This window comes from Balaenoptera borealis, assembly GCF_965194805.1.
Source record: "Balaenoptera borealis genome assembly, chromosome: 16".
Lineage (NCBI taxonomy): Eukaryota > Metazoa > Chordata > Mammalia > Artiodactyla > Balaenopteridae > Balaenoptera > Balaenoptera borealis.
In genome coordinates, this window is record NC_138872.1 from 47801405 (window position 1) to 47828936 (window position 27532).

At 44.9% G+C, this 27532-nt stretch overlaps 1 protein-coding gene and 1 long non-coding RNA gene across 6 annotated transcripts in view; one reads left to right on the plus strand and one right to left on the minus strand.

Annotated features, from left to right (window-relative positions):
* SLC24A3 (solute carrier family 24 member 3) overlaps nucleotides 1-27532 on the minus strand; it is a 470474-nt gene that overhangs the window by 71878 nt on the left and 371064 nt on the right. The window lies entirely within an intron of this gene.
* On the plus strand, nucleotides 9-27178 carry LOC309613092. Of its 2 annotated transcripts, XR_014235524.1 has the most exons (4): nucleotides 9-7701; nucleotides 7809-7893; nucleotides 9595-9653; nucleotides 21267-27178. It is a non-coding gene; the product is annotated as an uncharacterized lncRNA (long non-coding RNA). The 2 variants fall into 2 exon arrangements; XR_014235523.1 differs by having other exon boundaries at nucleotides 7809-9653.

Sequence of the window (27532 nt, forward strand, 5' to 3'; positions counted from 1 at the left end):
GCCTCCTCTCCGTGCCCCGACTCTTCCCAGCACACGGCCTGTGCTCACATCCTCACTTCACTCTCCACCTGGAATGACCCTTGTTACCCACACCAGCCCCTCAGCAGTGTGCAAGGATCCACGCAAAAATGTCTGAGAAGACCCTAAGATTCCGGGGTGAGAGGAAGGTCGTCCATGGAGGCATTAGGAACAAAGAGTGGCTTTACCTGGAGCGCCCTGTCTCGTTCCCAGGAAAGAAAAAGCCTCTCTGGACGATTTGGGGCCTTCAGGGACCCGGTATTGGGCTGTTTCCCAGGAGGTCATGGCCCACGATGGAGCCCCTTCCTTAACAGCCAACACTTAAAAGTTGGTTCTTATGTGCCAAATGCTGCACCAAGCACGTTACCTGCCTTTTTCCTTCCAATCTTTTACTCTTGACATTTTACAGATGAGTCAACCAAGGCTAAGCAAGGTTACATAACCTGCCCAAGGGTCAGAGTTTGAAAGTGACTGAGCCACACCTTGAACCAGGTCTGAATACCTGTGGAGTCCACACAGTTACCCCTTTGCCAGGGATTATTCAACTTAGCTGATCATAAGAATGACCTGGGTCTGTTTGATAATAGAGTCCTGGACCCACCCCAGGCCTTCTGAATCAGACTCTCAACTGTGGCTGCACAGTGGAATCACCTGGAAGCTTTAGGAAACACTCATGCCCGGGTCCCACCCCCCCGAGATGCTGAGTTAGCTGCGCCAGGCTCTGGCTGGGCCACTGGGATTTTTCAAAGCTTCCCAGGTGATTCCTAACATCCAGCAGGGGCTGAGACCACTGCCCCATCCTGCTACCACCTGTCAGGCTGCAGGATGTCCAGATAATCAGAAATGAGAAACTACCAGGCATCCCCTGTCCCACACAACGCAGAAGGAAACCCCACCTATGTGTATGCGATTTTGAGAGATAACAATAGATTTTACCTATTCCTTATGAATATTTCAGAGCCCACACCCTAGCAGTGTTGCCATCCATCAGTCTGCTTATAAAGTAGATCTGTTTTAATATCTCTTTTAGATTTAGAATAAAAATTTACTTTGAGAGTCACATCAGGATAAAACAAGAAGTGTGGAATTGCTGGGTGTCACTTTCAGCTGGAAAGACTCAAAGGCGGCGGGCTGGAATCATCGGAAGTTTTGTCACTGGCGGGGCTCGTGGCTGATGTTGGCTGTCAACTGGGTTCCCAGCTAGGGCTACTGGCCTAACCTGCCAGTGGTCTCTCCCTGTGGCTGGGGCTTCCTCACAGTGTGGCAGCCTCGGGGCAGTTAGACCACTTAAATGAGGGCTCTGGGCTCCAAATGTAAGTGTCCCAAGAGAACAGGCAGAAGCTGCATAGCCTCTTATGAGCTGGTCTCAAAGGTCACATAGCTTCACTTTTACTAAGTCACAAGACTGATAAAGTCTAATCATTGTCTGGAGCCTTAAAGTTGGATCGAAGTATTAGCAAGAAAGTTTTAATATAGTTCCCTTCAAATGAAACAAATACTTAATAAAATGTTTACTTAAAAAAATTTTTTTTGATGTGGACCGTTTTTAAAGTCTTTATTGAATTTGTTACTATATTGCTTCTGTTTCACGTTTCATTTTGGTTTTTTGGTCCCGAGGCATGTGGGATCTTAGCTCCCTCAGCAGGGATCAAACCCACACCCCCTGCAGTGGAAGGCAAAGTCTTAACCACTGGTCCGCCAGGGAAGTCCCAAAATGTTTAAATCAAATTTCCTAAGGGTGCATTTGGTTGCCTAAGTCATGCACATTTATACAAATTACTTCCAATCTTGGGAGACAGAAGGGTCATACACTGTTTTCATAAACTTCTTCCTATTTCTATCTGATTTGCAATTAATAATCCACTAAAATTTGTAGGTCTTGTGTAAGATAAACTTTCAAATATAAAAGTGATGATTATGGTTTAAAAAAATCAAGCAGTACAACTGACTGTGCGTGAAAATAAAAATCTTCTGCCTGCCCTTGCCCTTCACCCCCGTCTCACTCCCCAGAGGTAACCATTCTAAACATTTCTGCTTTGGGTTATTTTAGGTGTCACAAAACTAATACCAACTAATTTGCTTCTACCTCTATATATTGGTTTCTATTGACCTCTCACTATGAAACACGAGAAAAGCAGTAGGGCAGATGGTGAAGACCAGGACCCCTGGCCAGAGTCTCTGAGCTCAAATCCCAGCTCCTACACTTCCAGGCATACGACTGTGGGCAAGCTATTACGTCTGTGCCTCAGCTTTACCATCTTCAAAATGGGGCTAATAACAGCAACCCCCTCCACGGTTATTATGAGGATCAAATGCATTGATCTATGTAACAGGTTTAGAACTCTGATTAAAGCCTATATAATAAGAGACAGCTACTCTTGGTGTTTCTCTTCTCCCTTGTTCCTCCTCCTCCTCTCCTGTACACTTGAGTTAGTTCTTCTCCGGGTTATCTTAATGACTTTATCTCCATATTAAGAAAATTAAATTGCACAAAAAAATTAGATAAGTACTTAAGGGTCTACAAGGAAAAACAGCTTCTTCACCCCTCCTTCTTGCCAGCAGTGTACACTATTAATTATTTTCATTTTTAGTTGTTTTGTTCTTATTTCCTAATGACAAATAAAAGGATCATAATAGCTCTTTCTAGATTTATCCATTTTAGATATCATCTATTGAATCCCACTACGAAAAGTAAAGATTAACTTATTTATATCTTTCCTTACACCCCCTTATTCTCTTAATATTTGAAAGGCATATTATTATTATTTGCGCTAATATATCTCTGAAGGATTTTTCCTCTATTTCACATTCCATTAGCTTTTGGAAGTACTTCTTCATTCCATATTAGGTAGAGCAAGAGCGTTCACATCCCCCCCTTCAGCCACCTCCTCATCCCACCTTCTGCGTTCTAAACTTCTCTCAGGTATAACTCGATTTTGACGTTGTCAACATTAAAAACATTTACATTCTAGTCTATCACCATCTTTTAGTTGTCTATGTTTTATCTAAAGGTTGAGTCTAAATGTAGAAAAACAATAAATAGCAGTCACATTATTACTACTAGTAAGTGAATATTCCCACTCAAATAGTGTGCTCAGAACGTAATCTTTTCTTGTGGGTCAATGCCACGACCCACTTGCCATTCCAAAGATAATGTTCTTTAGTCAAGATAAAGGAGAATCTATTACCTTAAACATCATCCTTAAAAAACAACTATTCCATATTTTAAGTTTGCACTATATATTCACAGTACATTTCTTGCATAGATTTTTTGTCTTGGAGTTGGAAACTGTATTTCTTTCCTTGCTGGGAGACTCAACATGTGCCTTCTTCCCCATATTACCAGCATGTGAAGACACTTACATTTTTTTATATGACTTGCAATTAATTCCATTCATCTTCTTGGAGACCTTAGAACCCTCTTTCTTTGAAAATTTGGAGCATTTCCTTTTTAGACTTGCTTGCTCAGCTGGATTAGGATTTCTTTTCATTGGACTGCTGTGTTAATTTTGCCAACTTCTTTTTTAGATTTTACCCTTATTTTGCTGGAGCACATTCTTAAGCAGCTTCCTAAAAAAGGTTAAGTGAGAGGTAAAATTCTGAAGCTTTTGCTAGAAAATATTTTTATTTTATCTCCCATTTGATTGTTTGTTTAGCTAACTATAGAATTTTCAGTCCAAACTCATTATCTTTCCTAACATTCAAAGTATAGTTCTGTTGTCTTCTGGCATTCAGTGTTGCCAATTGGAGTCTGAAGTTAGTCCAATTCCATTCCTTTGTACATGACCTATTTCCTTTCTGAAAATTTTAGGATCTTTGGCCGGATGTTTCAACATTTCATGCAGATGTTGCTAAGTACAAGTTTACTTTCACTCTTTGTGTCTGCCACTGTGTCAGCTCGTTCAATATGTGGATGTATGTTTTCCTTCTGTTGAGAGGAAATTTCCTACTATTGTATATTTGTTGACGTCCTCTCCTCCAATTTCTGCTCTCTCTTCTTCTGGAACTCCAGTTAAATTTCATACTGGAGCCCCCAGATTGATCTTCCATGTTTCTTAATTTTTCTATCATATTTCCCGTCACTTTTTCTTCCTACTCTGAATGATTCCTCTCAAGTCTGTTCTGGTCAGCAGTATGTCAATTTTATTATTTTAGTCCTTTTCATATTCTTAACATTTGGAAATCACATTGAAATTTTTAAAAACAAGGGGGGAGGGATAAATTAGGAGTTTGGGATTAGTAGATACAAACTACTATATGTAAAATAGATAAACAACAAGGTCCTTCTGTATAGCACAGGGAATTACATTCAATGTCTTGTGATAAACCATAATGTAAAAGAAAAAAAAGTGCAAAATCTTAAAAAAAGTTTTTAAAAACAATTTCTTTTTACCTTTTTATTGATTGCCTAACCCCACACCTTTTAAATACCAGCCTGTTCTGGTTTTATGGCTTCAATATCCTTGTGAAACTCATAAGGATACGAATTACATTTTTTAAAGTTCATTTCTGTCACCTGAATTATCTTTAGTTTCTTGGTGGACAGCTGTTCTGTTTATCCAGTTTGATCCTTCCTTTGGGAAAGATACTCAAATGCCTGATGGTCTTTGGAGGCTTGATCATACATATGAACTAACAGCTGAGTCATATAACAACTAGCCTGAGTCTTCTTTGCAGGTGAATGGGTCTACTTCCCCCAGGTCCTCTAAATGGGAGAGCTGATTGCTAGCTCTGTGAAGGTACATAGGGTGTGCAGGTAGGCAAGCTTCCCTTTAGGGTGTGTGGTCAGTGTTGTAGGGCCCCAAAGAGGGGATGTAATACCTGAGTGTGTGTACCTGACTACTTACTTGATGAGTCGTCTGTAATTCTGGACATGGTACAGGTGCAGTGTTAGCTCAGACGGCATTCTCAGTCACAAACTCCTGTAGCAGAAGTCACAAGTCTCCCTAGACAGATCTTCCCCTGCTTTAAAGACCATTTTTCTGGTTCTGCCTTGGGAAAGCCAGTAGTCAGTTGATGGAGATGGGAAAGGGCCAACTGATTCACTTGTTTTAGAGTTAGGGTGGTTTTCAAACATGGTCACAAGTTCTTGGACACGCCTCTCATCAGGAGTTGGAGCTCTACGATCCCTCCTTGTGAATCCAGGTGGGCTTGTGGCTTTCTGACCAACAGAGTACAACGGAAGTGGATAGGTCACAAGAGGCCCTAGAGTGTCTGCTTTATTTTCAGAGCCCTGAGCTGCCGGGAGAGTCATCTGAGGCCCTGGAGCTGCCATGGTGTGAGGAGGCCCCAGCCACGTTGGGGGGGGTGGGCCACAGGCAGGTGCTCCAGGTGACGGTTCGAGCTGAGCCCAGCCTCAAGTCACCCCCGTCCAGGAATCTTCCAGATGATCCCAGCCATTCAGGTCACCTCCAGCCAGTACAGCATTTCCAGTGACACTGCATATCCCTAGTATTTCCAGTGTTCCCCTAGACACTGTGGAACGGAGACAAGCCATCCCTCCTGGGATCTCTCCAAGTTCCCGGAGCACAGACTTACTGAGAATTAAATGGTTGTTATTTCACACTACTAATTTGGGTGGCTGGTTACAGAGCAATAGATGTCCGAGGCGCAAACAGGGTCCTTTGATGAATGACCCTGATAACTCCTTCCCCACCACCCGACTCACACGCCACACCCTCTGATTCTGTGCTGGAAGCTCTGAGATCTCCTCCAGGACCCAGGACATCCCTCAAGTGCACCCATCTCCACCTTCATCCCTTCCTACAGGTGCTCTGGATGGAAGTTTTCCCTGCTCTGGATCAAAACAATCGCATCTGATTTCTGTCCTGTAGAAACTCATGAAAGTTTCTAGACTATTCTTGGTGTCGGGGAAATGATGGATTCACTCCCTCTGTGCATCACACCTTTACTTCCACAAGCATGTAGACAGGGGAGGTAAGCATCCCTCCTGAGAACCAACCAGATAAAGAGACAGATCCTCTGCTCAAAAATGGGCACATTCCACAGCCATCAGTGAATTAGAAATAGCCTGTGCCTGTGAGATAAACATATGCGCAAATACAAAAAATGTAGTCAAATGTCTCTTTTTCTAATTTCATGGGCTGTGAAATTGATGAGATTACTTTTCTTCTATTTGGTTGGATGTTGTTTTATTTGTTGATTGCTTTTTAAAGAACAAAATTGAAGTTTCATTTACAAGCAATAAAATGCATCCATTTAAAATGTACAGCTGAACGAGTTATAAACAAATATGTATGTCCATGTAACCACCCCCCCCCCCCCGCTGCCCCGGTCAGGACACAGAACATTTCTGTCACCCACAGAAGCATCTCCTATCCCCCTTCCAGCCAATCACCACCTAGTCGATCGTTGATCTGGTTTCGATCACCATAGTTTAGTTTTCACAGTTCTAGAACTTTGTATAAGTGAAATCACACACTGTGTGCATTTTTGCATCTGCTTCTTTTCACTCAGCATATTTCTGAGCTTCGTCTATGTTGTGTGTATCAGTAATTTGTTCCTTTTTATCGTTGATCATTATTCCATTTGTTTATCGACTGACTTGTCGATGGATATTTGGGATGTTTTGACGTGTGATGATTAAAGCTGCTCTGACTATTCTGGCACAAGTCTTTTGATACAGGTGAGTATCTGTATCCACCTAGTGCAAAGCCCTTCATTTCCTCCTTAGAGGGCCAAGAGTCTCCCCAGCAGAGTTCCTGGTGCCAGCTGGGCGACAGGGATCTGTCAATGCGAGACTCATTTTCTCAATTCTTCTATGAAGGACAAAACTCTAGATCCCGGCAGTGAAAGGGCATGAGCCAACCAAAAGTGGTCTGTGAAAATCAAAGCCAGCATTGCTGCACTGAAGAAGGTGACTCAGGCATGCCTTGATAATGAACATTTCAAAGAGATAAGCAGCTTCCTTTTACAGCATATAAATTCCATTACCGTGGAGCAAACAACACACATCCCTTTTGACTGGCAGCAACTCAGTACTTAGGCCCGGCCATGAGCATAAAAATAAACGCTGAGTAGGGAACTCCAAAGGAAACGGAAGGCACGGGAGGCTTTTTTTCCTCTTATAAACATGTGAACTATTTTATAGCAGATATAGAAAGGGGTGGGAGGGAGTGCTGGCTAACTTCCTTGAGAAAGAATAGCAGCAGCAGTAGCCGTTCACTGAATATTTACAAGCGCCAGGCACCATCCTAATGACTCTTCTCTACAGGCTTTAGTGCATTTCGTTCCCACGCAGCTCTTGAAGGCGGGTGGTTGTCATGGGCTGAGTCGTGTCTCGCCCGACAAATTCACATTTTGTAGCCCTAATTCCCAGGACCTCAGCATGGGACTGTATTTGGGGATAGGGCCTTTAAAGAGGTAATTCAGTTAAAATGAGGTTCCTAGGGCGGGCTCTAATGCCATGTGATTGGTGTCTTATAAGAAGAGGGAATCTGGGGAATTCCCCGGCGGTCCAGGGGTTAAGAATCCGCAGGGGTCATGGGTTCCATCCCTGGTTGGGAAACTAAGATCCTGCATGCCTCGCAGCGTGGCCAAAAAAAGAAGAAGAAAAGAAAAAGGAAATCCAGAGGGGGGACCACGTGAAGACACAGCAGGAAAGACCTCAGAATAAATCAACCCTGCCAACACCTGCATCTCAGACTTTTAGCTTCCAGACGTGTAAGAAAATACATTTCTGTTGTCTAAGCCCCCCGGTCTGTGGTACTTTGCTAAGGCAGCCCCGGCTGACACATGCAATGCTACATGATGTTGTCTGCATTTTACAGATGTGGAAAACCGAGGATCACGGTCACCTGCTAAGCTTGTGCAACCAGTCGTGGAGCCAGCGGACAGACTCCAAAGCCCAGGCTTGTAAGCATTATATAAAAGACTCTTTTTGCCTCAAGTAATAAAAATAAAATGGAAGGCGGGCCCCTATCTTGCAGGAGCTTACAACGCCCAGGGAAGACAAACTCCCACGTGGCAGGTAGAGTCTACCCGGCCCGGCTGTCAAATCCAAACAACGCAAGAAGTTCCAGGACCAGGCTGAGCGTTTTTAAAAGACTGTCTATATCTGTAGCTGATTCACTTTGTTATAAAGCAGAAACTAACACACCATTGTGAAGCAATTATACTTCAATAAAGATGTTTAAAAAATAAATAAATAAATAAAAAAAAAAAAAAAAAAAAAAAAGACTGTCTAGGACAGCGTGCCCAGAGCCGTCCTGCTCTTCACCCTTTGCGCTGGGCTCAGGGGCAACGTAAGGGGCTGTTTGATGGTCTCCTGAAAAAACAGACTGCCTGGGGTGGCGGCCGAACAATGGCCCACAGAGACGTCCATGTCAGCTTCCCAGAACCTGAGGATGTATTAGCTTCCATGCTAAAAGGGACTTTGCAGGTGTCAAATCATGGATCTTGAGACAGGGAGATTTTCCTGGATTACCTGGTTGGGTCCAAAGTAATTACGAGGGCCCCAAGAAAAGGGAATGAGGAGGGTCAGAGAGAGTAGTGAGAGACATGATGACAGAGCAAGAGGCTGGAGTGATACAAGGAAGGGGCAGAGCCAAGGAATGCAGGTGCCTCTAGAAGCTGAAAAAGACAAGGCATTGGATTCTCCCCTGTAGCTTCCAGAAGAAACACAGACCTACTGACGCTCTAACTTTAGACTTCTGACTTCCAGACCTGTCAGAAGATCAATCTGTGTTGTTTGAAGTCCCTAAGTTTGTGGTACTTTGTGATAGTGGTGGTAGGAAACTAATACACTCGTCCTAGCATGAACCTCGATGTGCCAGGTGCCAGGCGGCCCTGACCTCGACCGATTCCACGCCCAGCAAGGGTTCAAATCAGAGTGTGCTTCAAATTCTTTTCCTGACATAAAAATGTCCTGCTTTCCTTAGGCCAGCTGGGGTCCCAAAGCCCTGTACCCGAGGCAGTGCCTGGGGAGTGGGTGTCTTTAATGAACCTGTCTCACCCTCCATCTCTCCCAACAATCCTGTGTGGTTGCCTGTGGTCACTCCCATTTTACAGAGAGGCAAACAAAGGTTAGAACAGCAGAGGGACCCGCCCGAGGTCCGTGGCTGAAAGTGGCAGACTTAGGTCCACATTTGACAGAGTCTGAAGCCCATGTTGCTTGTATTTTTTTTAACTCTTTTTTTTGCAGTTAAATATACGTGACATAAGAATTATCATCTTCACCACTTTTCAGTGTATAGTTCAGTGGCATTAGTGAATAATGTGGTCATTAGTAGGATGTTAGTATTGTCATTTAAAGGCACAAACAATAATTTTGAAACATGGGGCATATTCTTCGGAAACGGCGCTTAAAAATGCTTACTTAGTCTTTTTTTCCACTTGGGTAAATCAAATCTTTAACACGTTGAATCCTAGCTATTAAGCAAATGAACGGGACAAGTGAATTTTGTAAATGAATAGACTATCAATTTAAAGTCACTGAAAGAGTAAAAAAAAACAATGTTGTGAGACCATCACCACCATCCACCTTCAGAACTTTTTCATCTTCTCAAACCAACACTCGGTACCCATTAAATATTCACTCCTCATTCCCTCCCCCAGCTCTTGGCAACCGCCCTTCTACTTGTTCCCTGTGAATTTGACTCCTCCGGGTACTTCATGTAAGTGGGATCATACGACATCTGTCCTTTTGTGTCTGGCTTATGTCACTCAGCATAATGTTCTCCAGGCTCACCCGTGCTCATGCTTTTAACTCCTGCATGATTTCCTGCTGACGCACAGAGAAGCCTTAGCACGGCTGAGGGTTGGGCTGTGTGGACTGGGCAGTACGTAGAGTCCAAATTTACAGAAACTCGGGACCCATTCTTGGTCCTCAAGAATGCTGTAACACTGAATTCTGAGACTAAAGTGTGGTCAAACAGTCCCTGCGTTGCCCACAGAGAGGCTTAGTAATTATAACGGAATGAAAGATAATTGCAAAATCCTTCTTTAAGCCCATAATTTCAACCTACCCTCCCTCTCCACAAATCCCACGGATGCGAAAGTACACAGAATGATGTTTCTACCACATTTATTTCCTCTGCTCTTCCTGATTGTCAAAATGGGACAGAAGGAGAGGCAAGAGGCCTTAGGATGCTATAAAATTTAAAATGTAATTTTAAAAAAGAGGAGAGTTGCTGTATTTTGGCTTATTCTAAACATTCCTGTGAATTGAATGAACTCTTCCATTCAGTTACATTATTCTTCGGCTACAGAATTTCTGTTTGGTTCTTTTTTAATAGTTTCTCTCTCTTTGTTGATATTCTCCTTTTGTTCATCTATTATTTACCTGATTTCATTTAGTTATCTGTTTTCTCTTTTAGCTCATTGAGTATCTTTGTGATAGTTACCTTGAATTTTTTGTCAGACAATTCATAGGTCTCCATTTCTTTAGGGTCAGGCTCTGGAGTTTATTTTTCAGTCCTTTGATTTGACCATGTTTCCCTGTTTCTTTGTGTGCCTTTTGATCTTCTGTTGAGAGTTGGGCATCTGAAAAAAATAGCCACTTCTCCCAGTCTTTACAGATTGTTTCGACACAGGGAAAAATCGTCACCAAGCAGCCCAGCGAGAGATTCTATAGGTTTCTCAAAACTTTTCTGGGGTTGCATCTTCTCTAGGCTTGCATGTGTACGTTCCCAGCTGAAGAAATGTGCCTGTTTCTACTCAGGAACTCCGCTTGGTGTCTGTGTGTGATGCTGCAATCTCTCTGGTGCTGTGGTAAGTCAGGGGGTTCACCTTCCTTCTCAGTGGCCCCCCAGGCATCCAAGGTCGCTACTGCTTTCCCTGTCGGTGATCTGAGTCAGGTAAGACAGAAATTGGTCCCTCGGGCAGCACCCTAAAAAGCCAGAACACTGGACACAGGTTCCACCTTTCTCTTCCCTCCAGAGGGAGGGGCGGTGAGTTGGGAGTTTTCTCCTGATCATGATGCACCGCACTGGAGGGGGATGGAGTATGGCAGGTAAGTGCAATGGACTGTCCTACCTGCCCCAATGCACCTCTTTTTGGCATTGCACTCACCTGGGGTGCTGTGACCTTTCAACTGGCTTTTGAAGTTCTCACAAAGGCAATATATGGTTCATACACCATATATAGTTGTTAAGTTGGTGTCTCCATAGAGGAAGGGGTGCCTGGTCCACATTATTGTTGTTAAGTTGGTGTCTCCATGGGGGAAGGGGTTTCCGGTCCATATTATTGTTGTTAAGTTGGTGTCTCCATGGGGGAAGGGGTTTCCGGTCCATATTATTGTTGTTAAGTTGGTGTCTCCATGGGGGCAGGGGTTTCCGGTCCATATTATTGTTGTTAAGTTGGTGTCTCCATGGGGGAAGGGGTTTCCGGTCCATATTATTGTTGTTAAGTTGGTGTCTCCATGGGGGAAGGGGTTTCCGGTCCATATTATTGTTGTTAAGTTGGTGTCTCCACAGGGGAAGGGGTGCCTGGTCCATATTACTGTTGTTAAGTTGGTGTCTCCATGGGGGAAGGAGTGCCTTGGGCTTCCTATTCCACTGTCTTGCTACTGTCACTCTGATGCTTTCTCTACTCATCAATGATACGAGCGTTTCCACTTTTGCAGGTATTTCCTTAAGGTATCTGTTCAACTTGGCAGCTAATTAAAATTTCCTTTAAAGTTACTTCAAATTTGCTGCTACCTGTTCTAATCCATGTCTGCTTACGAAATCCTGTCTCTCTTATCATTACCCAGTGTTTACACTTGTTCAATGACTGTGGCAGATAAATATCTCGCAAATCACTCAACTGAACATTCTTCTCAAGGGAAGGCACTGTGGGGTTCCTTCCACTGCTGACTAACGTAGTGGAACGATTAAAATAATATTGGTCAGGAATGACTCAGTCTTCTCTTCCTTGTATCTTACAGTGTGTGGTTCCTTTATCTATTTTATCATAATCCTCCTCCCCCAAGAATATTGAATAGTTTTCATTCTGTGCCTTTTCATCCATCCTCAGCCCATCTGCCTCGTAAACACAAGAGTCAGGATTCCTTTATGTCCGTAAAAGGTATAAGTGACCTTGAGGTTTCTAAAAGCAGAAAGGTCAAAAATCATGTTAAGCCTATGAGTGCTGAAACTAAGTACAGGCGTACCTCGTTTTATTGAACTTTTCTATTGTGCTTTGCAGATATTGTGATTTTTACAAATTGAAGGTTTGTGGCAACCCTGCGTTGAGCAAGGCTATTGGTGCCATTTCCCCAACAGCATCATTTTCAAATTAACGTATGTACACCGTTTTTTAGACATAATGCTATTGCACACCTATCGACTACAGTATAGTAAACATAACTTTTATATATGCACTGGGAAACCAAAAATTTCCTGACTTACTTTATTGTGATATTCCCCTTATTGCAGTGGTCTGGAACTGAACCCTGAAAATCTCTGAGGTCTGCCTGTAAAGGAATCTCTCCTCTTCCAAAAAGCCCAAATCTTGCAAGGTAGAGATGCTATGGTGACAGTGGGAGAGGTAGTCTCACAAAGCAGAAAATCCAGACGTAACAGAATAACAATATTTTTACATGGAAAAATGAGGAGATGGTGACTGGGAAGAGTGGATTGTGTGCAACTGTACTGCTTCTTAGAAAGAACAGGAACAGGTATCTTCATCCTTCAGTAGAAGGGACCCCATGTGAGTGCCTTCATGTCCTTGGGCCTTCCCTAAATGCCTGTTGCACTCAGACTCCAACACTGACACTGTCCCAGCTTACCCTTGCCTTGCAGGTAACAAGGGAGTTTGAATGGCTCTAATGGGCTTCACTCCTGGTCGACCTGAAGGTCTCCAGTGGGTCAGGCATTTCCTGGTTGTATAACCTTGTAGGAAGAGTCCCCAGTTAGGAGTTTGGGATCCAAGTTCTTCTCTACGATCTCCCCTAAGACCTTCTATATGATCTTTTCTCTGTATTCAACTGGCTCTTCGTGACAGCCCGTATTCATTTTGAAAGGCGGGTGGGAGGGAGAAGGATCAAATAGGCATGTTGTTAGTAAGTGAAATAAGCAAAGCCTTGTCAGAATTGGAAGACAGGCCTTGGAAGCTAATTTTTTCCCTCTACATCAATATTGTTTATTCTTCCTCCTGATGCCTGGTGATTAGAATACTTGTGGGTGGAGCAAGACTCCCAGAGTAATTTTATGTAAAGTTTTCAGGTTTTATGTAGAGTATATAAAGTGCTGGCATTGACAGTTCACAAGGATGCACTAATTACTTCAGCTTCATGTCTCTTACATTTCCCTGGGAAGACATAATCAGAACCCAGGAGGGTAAGACCAAAAACTAATCACTTCCTCTTGACATAAATTACACTGGTACCCTAAAGATGGATTTGGTTCTGTTCAATTAAACACCCATCTTTCATCACCTATGATGAACAAAGTACAAAAGTGGATGGTTTTGAGAAAAAATTGGAACTTCTGACTTACTCTATGTCTCACTTATGTCACAACTTTGTCATCAGGAAAAGTGACATAAATAATATTCTTGCTCTTCTTTACTCTTTTCCGAGAATTTAGGAAAGGCTCACTGTTCTGAGCCTTAGTTCTCTCAGCTGAAACGTGAAAATAACAACCCTCCTCTTTTAGGACTGACATGAGGATGAACAGGATAGTGTCAAGGCTTACTGTGGAGTTTGGATATAGTTGGCACTCAAGAAACATTAATTTACCTTTCATTCTGAATTCCGATGGATTTTTATTGGACTAAGTGACTATTACTAAGTTGAACTATTTTATAAATCCAAGTAGTATCAAAAATAATAACTGTTACTAAAACAAATTCATCAACACCCTACAAAGCTATGGTGGGCTAAAGTATGGAAAGTGAACAAACTAGTCCCACAGATAAATAGGAAGAAAAATAGAATCCAGCAAATATGGAGGAAGGTCAATCCAAAAGAAATATGAACCAGATGAAGAGATTAAAAATATCTGAAGTAAGAGAGTGTTGCATTAAAACTCTTGGTGGGATGAAAAGGAAAACTGGGATTCCATGGTAAAGATATATAATTTAAGGAGTTACTACTTGCATGCCAACTGTTCCTGAATAAATATACTCCTGTTGGGATAAAGGACACAATATATGTTTGTAGTCACTTGGCCTCCTAGAAAAAATGAAAGTGTAGTAACTTGTAGTTTAGTGTTACTGTTGCAGCTGTTGTTGACAGCTGTTATGAGCAGCTGCAACTCCAACCCTTAGAAAAGACCTGACAGGTGGTACTGGCTGAGGCTGGACTTTCAGGGAAATCGTCTTGGATGAGACCCAGTGAATTGTTCCTGGAGTGATGTTGGATTAATAATGACTGGCTGCCATCATAGTATATTATATAATGTCAAATGCTTTTAAATGTTGACTCACCAAGTAAGACAGGGCATGCAGTGACGCCCCTACTGCATAGGGAGAAATTGAGGAAAGAGACACATCTTTCTCTGAATTCTACCTGCACTTGTACTTTTCGCTCCTCAGGTTGACTTTATATGGTAAACTTTGGATGGGGACCAAGCCTTATATTTTTATTTCCAATTGTGGAATATATATCCTGGATCTATCTAGTAAACTGCAAATATGACCCTAGATTATTTGAAGCTCTTCCCATCAAGAGGTGGACTCTATTCCCTCCTCCATCCCCAGAATCTGGTCTGATTTGTTGTGCCACTGGATGCAGCAGACGTGCTGGGGTGCCAGTTCCAAGCCTAGGTCCTTAGAGGCCTTGAGCTTGGCTCTCAGTGGGAACGCTTCCACCAGCAAGCCGGGGCTAGCCTGCTGGAGAATGTGAGGTGCAGCCTTCCCAGCCTGAGACATTAAACAAACGCAGCTGAGAGCAGCCCAGACCAGAAGGAGCATCTCACTGACCTGAACTCTAATGGCTGACCCACAGAATTATGAACTATATACAATGGTTGTAACTTTTTGTATAGTTTGTTACACAGCAATAGAGAATGGACATTATCCAGAACTCATACACTGAATCAGGATAGAGTGAGTATGAGCTCACTTTCTCTTTCTAAGATCTGGATAAATGGTCTAGCATAGTCTCTCAGACTGAATTATTGACCCCGATTCTTCACTCTGGAGCAACACCCCATTTCACATAACTTTGCAATTCTTCCTATAAAAGGTGGAATGTACTTTCCAAGTCCTTTGGACATTGGAATGAGATCAGAAGTGACGGTTCACCAGTTCTGAGCCTAGAATTCAGAGGTCTGGCATATTTTTCTTGCCCTATTATACTTCTGCCATCACCATGAGAAGACCTTCCTTTGAGTAGCTGCTGCTGTCTCAATCGTGGCCCCAGAATGAACAGATATGTGAGAATAAATGCTTACTGTTGCATACAACTGAGATTTAGGGGCTGCTTGTTACACAGCAATAGCTGACTCAAACACACAGCTTTACTTTGACACAGCCAATATGTCTGTGTCAACCTCCTTCCCAGATAAGTGAGGCACCATTCTAGGCCTGGGTTCCAGGATTCTGGACCCACGGACTGCATAGCAGTCACTGAGCAAGTTTAGAAAAAGCTCTTCAGAGGTTAAGGCAAGATCAACCGAGCAGAGTCCTATCAATGCATCAGAGAGTAGGGACGGGTGGAAAGGCAGATGCCAGGTAAAGAGGCCTCAAAACAAGAGCTGGAGGCACCTAGTCAAAGCAAGTAAGTTCTTGAAGAAAAATAATAGCAGGTGAAGCCCGAAAAGACTTCCTGAGGCATTGGCTCTTTTTAGGGAGGTCTATGTCCTGCCTCCTGACAAGAGAAAGAGCTGTTAAGTTAGTTCAGAAAAAGGGGTTTTGGGGAGTTTGGGGTTAGCAGATGCAAACTGTAATCTATAGAATGGATAAACAACAAGGTCCTACTTTATAGCACAGGGAACTATATTCAGTATCCTGTGATAAACCATAATGGAAAAGAATATTTTAAAAAGAATGTATCTATATGTATAACTGAATCACTTTGCTGTACAGTAGAAATTAACATAACACTGTAAATCAACAATACTTCAATAAAATAAATAAAAATTAAAAAGGGGGGGTGCTTTTGTGGAGAATTAAGTAAACCTTTCAGCGCTGTCTTTCTCCCAAAACACAGGAATGTGACTGGCCAGCAGGGTCTGCACCTGGTAGGTAGCTCAGCCCACCTGGGTTGATCCAGGTGTGGCCTCTCTTCTTAGGCACATACTCGCTCTTCTTCCCCAGATATTCGGCTCACGTTTGGATAGGCCCATTTTCCATCCAGCACGGGGTATCGAGGCAATGTGTGTGCAGAAGTCCTAGAGCAGCTGTCCCACAGAACATTCTGTGATGACGGAAACAGTCTAGAATCTTCACTGTCCAATATGGTCACTGCTATCCACGAGCGGTTCGTGAGCACCGGAAATGGAACTGGTATGGCTGAGGAACTGAATTTTAAATTTAAATTAAGTTAAATTTTAAATGTGGCTAGTGGCTGTTATCCTGGACAGCACAATTCTAGAGGGCAGTGTGCTGACCAACCCCAGGACATCGTGAACCTTTAATGAATATTACTCGTTAAAAATGGGAACCTAGGACTTCCCTGGTGGTGCAGTGGTTAAGAATCCACCTGCCAATGCAGGGTACATGGGGTCGAGCCCTGGTCCAGGAAGATCCCACATGCCGCACAGCAACTAAGCCCGTGCGCCGCAACTACTGAGCCTGCACTCTAGAGCCCGTGAGCCACAGCTACTGAGCCCACGTGCCACAACTACTGAAGCCCGTGCGCCTAGAGCCTGTGCTCCACAACAAGAGAAGCCACCGCAATGAGAAGCCTGCACATCGCAAAGAAGAGTAGCCCCCGCGCCGCAACTAGAGAAAGCCCGCGTGCAGCAACAAAGACCCAACGCAGCCAAAAATTAATTAATTAATTAATTAATTAATTAATTAATGAGAAAAAGGGAGCCTACTGATAGGCTCAGCCTCGGCAAAGGGGGCCATGGGCTTGCTGCCTCTCCTGCAGCTCCTGCTTCAGAGCTGAGCACACCGAGCCTGGCAGTCAGCACAGAAAGTTAAAAGTTAAATTTCTAGTGCCAAGAACCACGCTTTTTGAGAAAGGTTTTAGGGCATGAGAGTTGCTGCCATCAAAATCAAATGGACGAGAGCGAAATGGGCCTGTGGTTTTCAAGCCTCCGGGGCAAGTTCCCCAGAGCACAGAGCGCACAGCCCATGCTGCTGATGGGAACCCCTTTCTCTTGGTGGACGAAGACTCGGAACTCAACTCAGTGCCTCTGGTAGATTCTCTTGTTTAAAAAAGAAAGCAAACCTAACCCCCAAGCCCCCCAGAAAACTTACAGTGAGCTCATCTTTATGCTCCTGGGTTGGAAAATAGCACAGCATGTTTGGAATGTGATGTCGGCTTTCAGAGACTCTATTCCCCAGTTGCGCCAAAAGTGTGGTGTCTACACAGACGTCAAGAATGAGAGTGAGAATGTTCTGGACCCCGCTCCCTCAAACGGGTTTTCATTTCTCAGCTCTTTCAGATCGGAAACGCTTCCTCAAGGGTGTGCATTGTGGCTGTGTTTCAGGACAAGCAGAGAGCTCTCTCCAGGCACTGGTACCAGCTCACTCACAGACCCTGGACGTTACCCAGACACACTGTCTCAGGTTCCCCGTTTGGCATCCTCTGAAGCCTGGTCGACGTTCAGCCGTCAGCAGGCCAGCCTCCTCTCGGCCCATCTCATCCCTCCAGTGGGTCTGTGTTCACTTTCCATCTCACCTGCCGCTTGAGGCATCTTCTCAGCATCCAGCCCCAGCGCCCCAGCCCGCATCCAGTCCAACTGCTCTTCTCAAGTTCCTGAAGGCTGGTGGCACTGGCCCAGTGCAGTCCCGAACCCTTCCTGCTTTCTCATCTGGTTCTCTCTCTGTGCCCTTGACCTTGCAAGTGCACAGCAGGAACTCCGCAGGAGCTCCCTAAGGAGAGGTGCCTGGGACCCAGCACCTTAGTGCATCTTCCCTGATGTTGACGCAAGAAAGGGGCTGCACGGATGCTTGATGCCTGATGAAAGTGAGAAGTCTGCATTTGCAACAAGGAGATGTGGCATTTCTGGGCTTCAGTGCCTCATGGTAATGATCCGGCAGGAGAAGACTAGCAGAGAGGAGGGTTTCTGAAGGAAAGGGGGTGGAGCGGGTGGTGCTGGGCAAGACAGACAGAGCAGAAGATGGGAAATGCCCTACAACCTTGCTCTTCTTTTTTTTAACATCTTTATTGGAGTATAATTGCTTTACAATTGTGTTAGTTTCTGCCGTATAACAAAGTGAATCAGCTATACGTATACATCTATCCCCATATCCCCTCCCTTTGGTGTCTCCCTCCCACCTTCCCTATCCCACCCCTCTGGGTGGTCACAAAGCACCGAGCTGATCTCCCTGTGCTATGCGGCTGCTTTCCACTAGCTATCTGTTTTACATTTGGTAGTGTATATACGTCCATGCCACTCTCTCACTTAGTCCCAGCTTACCCTTTACCCTCCCCATGTCCTCAAGTCCATTCTCTACGTCTGTGTCTTTCTTCCTGTCCTGCCCCGAGGTTCATCAGAACCTTTTTTTTTTTTTTTTTTTTAGATTCCATATATATGTGTTAGTCTGTGGTATTTGTTTTTCTCTTTCTGACTTACTTCACTCTCTATGACAGACTCTAGGTCCATCCACCTCATTACAAATAGCTCAATTTCGTTTCTTTTTATGGCTGAGTAACATTCAATTGTATGTATGTGCCACACCTTCTTTATCCATTCATCTGTCGATGGACACTTAGGTTGCTTCCATTACCTGGCTATTGTAAATAGTGCTGCAATGAACATTTTGGTACATAACTCTTTTTGAATTATGGTTTTCTCAGGGTATATGCCCAGTAGTGGGATTGCTGGGTCATATGGTAGTTCTATTTTTAGTTTTTTAAGGAACCTCCATACTGTTCTCCATAGTGGCTGTATCAATTTACATTCCCACCAACAGGGCAAGAGGGTTCCCTTTTCTCCACACCCACTCCAGCATTTATTGTTTGTAGATTTTTTTGATAATGGCCATTCTGACCGGTGTGAGGTGATACCTCACTGTAGTTTTGATTTGCATTTCTCTAATGATTAGTGATGTTGAGCATCCTTTCACGTGTTTTTTGGCAATCTGTATATCTTCTTTGGAGAAATGTCTATTTAGGTTTTCTGCCCATCTTTGGATTGGGTTGTTTGTTTTTTTGATATTGAGCTGCATGAGCTGCTTGTATATTTTGGAGATTAATCCTCTGTCAGTTGCTTCATTTGCAATATTTTCTCCCATTCTAAGGGTTGTCTTTTTGTCTTATTTATGGTTTCCTTTGCTGTGAAAAAGCTTTTAAGTTTCATTAGGTCCCATCTGTTTATTTTTGTTTTTATTTCCATTTCTTTAGGAGGTGGGTTCAAAAGGATCTTGCTGTGATTCATGTCATAAAGTGTTCTGCCTATGTTTTCCTCTAAGAGTTTTATAGTGGCTGGCCTTACATTTAGGTCTTTCATACATTTTGAGTTTATTTTTGTGTATGCTGTTAGGAAACTATAAGACACTGATGCAAGAAATTAAAGACGATGCAAAGAGATGGAGAGATATACCCTGTTCTTGGATTGGAAGAATCAACATTGTGAAAATGACTATACTACCCAAAGCAATCTACAGATTCAATACAATCCTATCAAACTACCAATGGCATTTTTCACAGAACTAGAACAAAAAATTTCACAATTTGTATGGAAACACAAAAGACCCCAAATACCCAAAGCAATCTTGAGAAAGAAAAACGGAGCTGGAGGAATCAGGCTCCCTGACTTCAGACTATATTACAAAGCTACAGTAATCAAGACAGTATGGTACTGGCACAAAAACAGAAATACAGATCAATGGAACAGGATAGAAAGCCCAGAGATAAACCCACACACATATGGTCACCTTATCTTTGATAAAGGAGGCAAGCATACACAATGGAGAAAAGACAGCCTCTTCAATAAGTGGTGCTGGGAAAACTGGATAGCTACATGTAAAAGAATGAAGTTACAGCCTTGTTCTTGAGTGTGGTTTGGGAAACAGTACCAGCAGCAGCACCAACCAAGAGCCGACTAGAAATGCTGAACCTCAGGCCCCACCCCAGACCTCCTGAGTCAGAAGCTGCATGTTAACTACACCCCCAGGCATCCACGTGCACATTAAAATTTGAGAAACACTGGTTTAGAAGTAAATAGACACTTGGGACATACCTAAGGGATAGAAGTCCTACAAAAAGGAACACTTCACTCCACGTTTGGGAATTAGGTATTACTCCTGGAGGGACCAGGACCAACACTGGGCAACTGGTCCAGGACAACAACTTTCTGAAAAAGAATGTCAAGATCCAGTTCCTTATGGGGTGAACAATATGAAGTAGCCTTAGTTAAACAAAACAATACAAAGCCCTCTGTCCATAAACACAGCCTGAGGAAGTGAGGTTTAAGAGCTAAGGGGTACTGTTGAGGGGGTGAGTGGGGCTAACTATTTAAGAAGCTAAGAGATATAGGGGAAATGCACCTATTTTGAATCTATTGGGTTGATAATGTCAACCTTTGGAAATCCAGTTAAGCATCCTTGCAGGACTGCTGTCAGAACAGAGAAAGCCACAACTGGACAGATGTCAATCAAGAGGCACTCTTAAGGACAGGAAGTTTGGTGGAATTTTGGGGGGTTGTTCGAAAATATGTTATTTGTCTTCTTTTGTTACCTCCAGACTGTGAGGGTGAAGACTTTTTTTTTTTTTTTTAATTTGGCTGCACTGAGTGATATTAGTTCCTCAATCAGGGATCAAAGCCCGGTCCCGGCAGTGAAAGCACCAAGTCCTAACCACTGGAACTTCAGGGAATTCCTGAGGGTGAAGACTCTGGAAAACGAACTCTCAAATGGCCACTGAAGAAAGAGAACAGAAAATCTGAAAGACACACTTCAAATCAAACCCAAACCAGAAAGAGACTGGCAGCACAGAAAGTTTTATTTTTCAAGTAAGAGACCTTTTCAAGGCCAGTGATATTTTATTCTGCAGGAAACTAAGGTAGGGCCCTTGAAAAATGTCTTTGGGCTTTGGCAGCATTTACTCTGGCAGGTGCGATGAGAGCTGGAAGCCCAGCCTTCTCTACCTCTCTCTGTCTGTCTTTGCAAAGCGGGCTCAGAATGAGGCCAGAGCTGCAGCTTCCTTCACCTTCCCTCCTCACTCTCCTTTCTCATCTCTCACCCAGGACAGAAGCTCAAGCCTCATTTCTCAGGTAAGGAGTGAATGAACTACCCATCCAGCTGCTCTGCCAAAACAAGACAGAAGACCCAGTAATGTGCCAGCGGGGGGGGGGGTGTCTCATCTGCTTTCCCCCATCAATGTGCTGGGCATCCCAGTGACATCCGATGACAGCTGGGGTGGACCTGCAGCTGCCTTCCCCCCCACCCCCAGCCCGGTGAACTTCAGCCCGTGGTCAAGCTGTAACATCAAACAGCTAATGTTCTGGTGATATCAGTTCTTATTCTTCCCATCTCTTTCCCTCAAGAATGCCTAATCTCTCACCATCTATAAGGTTTCCCATTATAGAGCGCTGCAGAACGTACTGGTTTGAAAGAGCTTTGAACTTGAGATGCTGAAGTGCGATCATTATCTCATCAAGCTTCTCCCCCAAAGAGGACTGCCAGCACACAGACTCTTAAGCATCCTCAATTCATCCCTTCTTTTATCCCAAAGGGAAAGGAATCACCATTTATTCTTATTTCTAACATGCTGGAAGCTGCCCTGATGATAAAATGATCTGCTAAGGAGTTGAGGTGACGTGGGGAGGCTTTGCAGGATTATAGCTTGGATGGGCTGGGAGACCCTCAGGTGAGGCAGATTTTGGTGAAACTCCCAGTTACTGAGTTAAGGTTGGGGATTACGGAGTGAGTCAACCAGGGGGAAAAAGTGGTCTAGTTCCTCTGAAAATGCAAAGGAGGGCCTTTTGGGGGGAGAGGGGGCGGGCCTTTGTGACCTTTTGGTGGGTCCTAAGTGATTTTTTTCCTTCAGAGTAAAGTGTCCTAAAACCATAGATATTCCCCACCCTCTGTGTTTTCCTTCTTGATCAACCTTCCAATCAGTTAAGATTTTCCCTTGCTATCATTTAATTTGCACCCATAATTTATTACTCCCAAGACAAGCTATAATGAGAACTGGTTTTTTAAGACCAACAGTCATGGCTGGTAAACAAAAGTTCCTTCTGCCAGTTCTCAATAAACTCAACACAACACAAACATTAACAGGTTGTAGAGCTCTTTATCATAGATCTACACCCCAGTGCTCCAAGGGAGGGGCTGCAGCCGGGAGAAGCACCCCACAAAGCCTGCCAGAAGTGGCTGGATTTCAGCTAAGTTGGGGCTCCAGCTTAGTCAGTTGTGTAACAGGTTACTCCATAATGTGGTGCCATAAGCCAACCACACCCATGTTCACAGACCCCGTGGGTCCACGGTGACCACTTGTCTCTGCTCTAGTGGGCATCGGTTGCGGTGGCTTGAGGATCGGGGCGGGGGCTGGAGTCATATGAAATAGGATTGCTTATTCTCATGTCTGGCTTCTGGGCTGGACACATTCAAACAGCTGGGGCAGGAAATCTGGGGCTCCTTGGGCAGCTCTCTCTAACCTTGGATCATCTCTCCAGCATGGCAGCTTCAGGGTAGCTGGTTTCTTTCACGGTGGCTCAGGACTCCAAAGGTCCATGTCCCGAGAAACCGAGAGAGAGCCGGGTGAAAGCCCTACTGCCTTTCTGGACCCATCTGGGAAGCCATGCAACGTCACCTCTGCCTCGCTGTGTTTGCTGGAAGGGAAGCACCAGCAAGCCCACAGTCAAGGAGAAGGTAACCAGACTATTTTTTTTTTTTAGCTTTTAATTTTACATTGGAATAGAGCTGATTAACAACGTTGTGATAGTTTCAGGTGTACAGCAAAGCGATTCAGTTATACATATACATGTATCTATTCTTTTCCAAGTTCTTTTCCCTTTTAGGTTGTTACAGAATATTGAGCAGAGTTCCCTGTGCTATACAGTAGGTCCTTGTTGGTTATCTATTTTAAATATAGCAGTGTGTACATGTCAATCCCAAACTCCCTAACTATCCTTTCCCCCCACACTTCCCCCTGGTAAACATAAGTTCAGTTCTCTAAGTCTGTGAGTCTATTTCTGTTTTGTAAATAATTTCATTTGTATCATTTTTTTTTTTTAGATTCTGCATATAAGCGATATCATACGATATTTGTCTTTATCTGACTTACTTCACTCAGTATGACAATCTCTAGGTCCATCCATGCTGCTGCAAATGGCATTAAAGAAGATGTGGTACATATATACAGTGGAATATTACCCAGTCATGAAAAAGAATGAAATAATGCTATTTGCAGACTCTATTTTTTGATGGGAGAAAAGTAAAGGGATTTGCTGCCACATGTTGAGCCACTGCAGGTGGGCAGGAGTGCTGTCCCGGGGGTCCATCTGCCATGGCTTTACACTTTGGTTTGGAGGAACTGGAACCACTCGGTACTCTCAAACAGTAAAAATAACTGACCACAGACCCTTTCCATTATCTGAGGATGGAGCTGGTCATGTCTCTTCCCAATGGATCTCTAGAGTGAAAAGGCTGTGCCTTTAGAATTCGCTCTGCTTCCCCCCGAAATAACAATTCCTGACACTGTTCTAATTCATACATAATTCATGAGTTATTAACTCAGTTAATCCTCACAAAAACCCCATGAGGCTGGCGTGATCACTGTGCCCATTTTTCAGATGAAGAAACAGAGGCACAGAAGCATAAAAATTACTTGCTTAAGATCACCTAGTTCGTACATGGTTGTTATGAGCTGAATTGTGTCCCCCAAATTCACGTGTTTTAGCTCTAACCCCCAGGACCTCAGAACGTGACTGAATTTGGAGTTAGGGCCTTTAAAGAGGTGATGAAAGTAAAATGAGGTCATGTGAATGGGCGCTAATCCAATATGACTGGTGTCCGTCTAAGAAGAAATTAGGACACAGACACGCACAGAGGGAAGACCATGTGAAGATGCAGAAGACAGACGGCCATCTCCAAGCCAAAGAGGCCTTGAAGAAACCAGCTCTGAGACACCTTGATCTTGGACTTTCAGCCTGCAGAACTGTGAGAAAATCAATTTCAGCTGTTTAAGGCCCCCAGCCTGCAGTGCTTTGTTATGGTGGCCCCAGCAAACGAATGCAGTGGTGACACTGGAATCTGGACCCAGGCAGCCTGCCTCTGGTGGGCATTCTTACCCAGCCCACTCGCGGGGCTGGAAACGGGGAGAGCATTCCTTGGGGGTCTCCATCAGTGACCCTCTTCCCAGTTGCCTCCGCCAGCCCCCTGCAGCAACTAATGCATTTTAAGACAGGTTGGCCCTCCTCCCTTGCACATTTCAAGGAGAATGCTCAGTGCAAATGCTAGAAGAAGAAGCCAATCCAAGTGAGGCAGGAAAAAAGAACACCTGAAAGGAGATTATTTAAAATAGGACGACGGGAGACTTAAAGCTCCCTGGGATCTGGCTTGGAAGTTCGAGATCAAAAAGAAAAATCCCATGGCCCCTCGGAGCTTCCCAGCCTTCATTACCCTGGCAGTTATGTAACCTGAAGCCTCAGCTGAACCGGGGACCGAACAGTCCCCTGGGGCACCACCGCTCTTTTGATTAAATCTCTCTTTATACAGCTGTTGCTGTGACACAGGCAGAAAGTGTCCCGGCCCGGCGGTGGTGCTGAGAGTATGTGGGCATGCGGGTGGTTTGTGATTTAGACCTTGGCTGGCAGACCCCCGCACCCTACCCCCCGCCCTGGACAACCCCTGGCTCTGACCTCGGAGGGGACCCCGAACCGCCCCCCACAGTAAGGCTTGGTTAGAACAGTAGGTTTCCACCCCCATTTGTCCTCCCGGATCTGCCAGAAACAAACGTTGTGGATGGCGTCCATGGAGAGAAGAAAAGACCTCAGGCACGAAGCGGGCCCCACTGGACATCTCAAGAGTCCCGCAGCTTTGAGACCGGGGGCCGCTTATGTTCCTTGCTGGCTGGTGGTGAGCGCAGCGGGAAGAAGGACCTGGACGTTTGGTTGCCACAGTCCCGGGGGCTTCTGTCCCAGCATCTCTGGAAACTCAGAAGTGCCCATGGGTGTGCAGGCCCAGATGCACTGGCACGGTCTAGATGCCCACACCGCATCAGAGGATGGAGTCCGGATGAAGTGGCACAAAGGATCTGCTCTAGAGGAGCCCCTGACATCAGCTTCATTTGGAGCTTTGTCCCATTAAGACTCTAAGCTCTGTGGGCTGGGGCCACGTCCACCTGACCCGCATGCAATCCAGAGTGGTGATGGGCGGCCCAGACGTTTCCCCCGCTGCTAGGCCCACGAGGACATCGGCTTCCCCTGCGCGGTCCACCACGAGCAGGCACTCAGTAAATGTCGGATGAATGAAACAGCAGGTGACAGATCCATAGATCTCCCACCCAATGGGGAGCTTGAGGCACCTGCAGAGGTGGTTTGCTTTCTCCTTCCTCTCATTCCTTGAAGAGGCCCGGGAGGGAGTTCTAAGCTACATAAGCAGCACCTGGGACAGAACCAGGTTTGGGCAACTTGGCTGAAGCAGTCTTCAGGGGGACTGCCATGCTGGAGGGGTGCTGGCCTCCTTATGGATGGGGCTCAGCACAGATTGATCAAAACTCCTCCACAGCTCCTAGGCCTTCCAGTACCCTCTGAATAATCACACACTTCCTGGAACCCGTTTTCTTAGGGTGATTCGAACAGAGCAACTCCATTCCTAGCTCAAGTGCCTGCTGTTTGGGTGGCACAGTGGGCAGATCTAGGCCAGCCGTTGCAGAATGGACAGTGGGCCTGAGAACTGGGGGGTCACGGCACTTGCTAAAATGTTGCCGAGAACTCACCCCACCTTCCCTACCATGCTGTCCCCTGACCAGGTGCGTGTGGATTCTCAGAGGTCCTGCGTGACTCTGTCCAGAGGGTCGGAAGGACCTGCTGCCCAGCTCCAGGGTGAGGTCATCCGGTGGCCTCCAGCTGGCAGCTCCCCTGGGCTGGATCTGCCTCAGCTGCAGACAGCAGCCTTGCCCTAGGTCACGGCCTTCCTGGGTGGCACTCGTCCACTGACTGAGAGACACGCGGTGTACAAAGTGGGCCGTGTTTGTTCCAGAGCTCTTTGCCAGGTCGGCCGAGGCTTCGGAGAACCTGCACTGCAGGCAGACTTCATCTCCCTCCCCCTTCCCTTCATAGCTACTGATCCCTAAAAACATCTTGTTCCCAGAACTCCGTCTTGGTGGGTGTCTGCTTGAGAAAATACGACTGGTGATAGCATGCCATTAATTCATTTAAAATGTCTAGACTCTCCTTGATTTCATCTCTCCCTGATAGATTTTTTTAAAACAATGAGACAAAACCCAAACATAAACCAAACTACACCAAACAATAATAAAACCAACTGGAAAAGGAATTAAACCCCCTGGTGGGAAAGATCCTCTATCCCACAGAGGTCTGTTCAAAGATGAAGCTAAAGACCACATAATCTGTGAGATTAAAGCTTAAAAGATTATGGCTTAAAAAAGGGATTATGGCTTGGATGATGAGCAAATGAGAGGATTCACTAATCAAAACACACACACACACACACACACACACACACACACACACACACTCGTGCACACGCACATGCCCCCAGCAAATTTCAGTTTGGGTTGTTGGATGCTAACCTAGGGGATCATTTGATCTTCCTTGAACACTCCTAGGGATTCAGCCTCAGCCTTCATTATCGGTCTCGGTGTTCTTAGCAGAGAGATCCAAGTCAAGGATCCACGGGGGTCAACAGAAGCCAGGTCACAGACAGCTGCAGAGTTGGAGGAAGTTTAATCAGAATCCACAAGGCATCCCAAGGGGCCTCAGAGCCACAGACCGCGCTTTCCTGATCCGACAGTGTGAGCTGGTCCTTGGTTAATATGAGCCTGCCGTGCATCAGGCGCTGCGTGGAAGACAGAAATATAGGAGTGCATGTGTGTGCCCCGTGCCCACAGGCGAGCTGGGCGACCCAGAAGAACATGTGCAAAGTGGGGAAGAAAAGCAGAATGGGATCCAGAGCAAGGTTCTGAGATGAAGACCAATGTCTGGGTGAAGGGGAGTTGATGGGCCGGCGGCACGAAGGGACAACAGCCTGGAGAGGAAGGGCTTGGGCCGGGCCCTGCAGGAAGTGCATTTAGGAGAAAGATATTGCCTGGGCAAGAGCATAGTCAGAGGTCACCTTTACTGAATATTTATGATACACCTGGTGCCGTTCTAAGTGCTTTACATGTATTCATTCATGTAACTGTCACAATGATCCCACAAGGCAAAAACTATTAACCCACTTGACAGACAAGGAAACCGAGGCACACAAAATTTCAGTAATGTGTTCAATGTCATACAGGTAGCAAGTGGCAGAGATGGGATTCAGTCCCAACAGTATGACTCCA